Source organism: Nannospalax galili, unplaced genomic scaffold (genome assembly GCF_000622305.1).
Source record: "Nannospalax galili isolate Female #2095 unplaced genomic scaffold, S.galili_v1.0 scaffold827, whole genome shotgun sequence".
Taxonomy (NCBI): Eukaryota; Metazoa; Chordata; class Mammalia; order Rodentia; family Spalacidae; genus Nannospalax; species Nannospalax galili.
Genome location: NW_008356684.1, coordinates 5,202 through 6,752, shown reverse-complemented (window position 1 = coordinate 6,752; position 1,551 = coordinate 5,202). Strand labels below are relative to the sequence as shown.

General features: G+C 35.2%; 1 protein-coding gene across 1 annotated transcript in view; it reads left to right on the top strand.

Annotated features, from left to right (window-relative positions):
• Positions 1-1,551, top strand: part of LOC103751323 (40S ribosomal protein S30-like) — a 7,123-nt gene that overhangs the window by 373 nt on the left and 5,199 nt on the right.

The following is a 1,551-nucleotide window of genomic DNA, read 5'->3' as shown; positions in this document are numbered from 1 at the left end:
GCACTCACATACATGCAGGCAATACACACATACACATAAAATAAAAATAATAAATAAAATATTTTAAAAAGAACACATGAAAAAACAAATCAAAGAACTAAAAGAAGATAGGGATAAATTTCTGAATGAATTTACAAAAGAGAGAAACATTGAAGAAAACTCAGGCATAAATGAAAAAGGAATTGTAAAACTCAATAAGCCTACTTGAAACAAAAGGGGAAAGCCTCACATCTAGAATGATTTAAATGGGAAACAGAATATCAACCCTGGAGGGTAAAGTTGAAGAATTGGACCACTCCAGCAAACACTATGGAAAATTTAAAAAAACACAGGTATGGAAAATGCAAGAGATGTGGGACACCATGAAAAGACCCAATCTATGACCAAATCTATGGAACATAGGAATTGAAGAAGAAGAATTTTAGGTTAATGGTGTTGACGCGATCTTAAACAGGAGTGTAGAAGAGAATTTCCCAAGATTAAGGAAAGACATCCCCATACAAATACAGGAAGCACATAGAACACCAAATAGATAGAATCAGAAAAGAAACTCCCCTCAACATATCATAGTAAAAACACTAAATGTACAGAACTAAGAGAGAACACTGAAAGCAGCAAAAGAAAAACAACAAGACACATAGCATCAGAATTACAGCTGACTTATCAATACAATCTATGAAAGCCAGAAGAGCATGGACCAAGACATTTCCAGTTCTACCTGACAATAGATGCCAGCCCAGAATTCAATACCCAGCAAAAAAAAAGTCTATTATAGTTGAGGCGCAAAGAAAAATCTTCCATGACATGAGTAGCCTGAAAGAATACATGTCCACAATATCAGCTCCTTAAAGAATAACGGAAGCATTACAGAGAGCAGAGAGAGAAACAACTATACCCCAGGGGCAACAAAAATAAACAAAGATATAATTTAGGAAACACAAAATTACACAGAGAACACAAATAACAACCAATGAATACAAACCTTTCAATACTAATCTTAAACATCAGTGAACTTGAAAGTAAAACTAATCAGAAGAGATAAGGAGGGTCACTTCATTCTGATCAAAGGAACAGTTAACCAAGAAGATATTGCAATCCTTAACATACATGCACCAAATTCTGATGCACCCAAATTCATACAAACAACACTACAGGCCTTTAGACACAGATTAACCCTAAGTCAATATTAGTAGGAGACTTCAACATCCCACTGTCTCCATTAGAGAGGTCAAGTGGACAAAGAATAAACAGAAAGATGTCTGAATTAACTGATAGCATACATGAAATGGACCTAACAGATATCTTTCGATTAGTCCACCCAAACACCAAAGAATACACTTTTTACTCAGCACATCATGGAACTTTTTCAAAAATTGACTACATGCTGGCCACAAAACAAACCTCAGCAAATCCATGCTTTCTATTGGACCACAAAGCAATAAAGCTTAAAATCAACAGTGGATGAAGCCATAGTCAATACATGAAGGTGTGGTGATTGAACAACACACTCCTAAACAATGAGTGTGTCAAGGGAGAAACTAAGAATGAAAT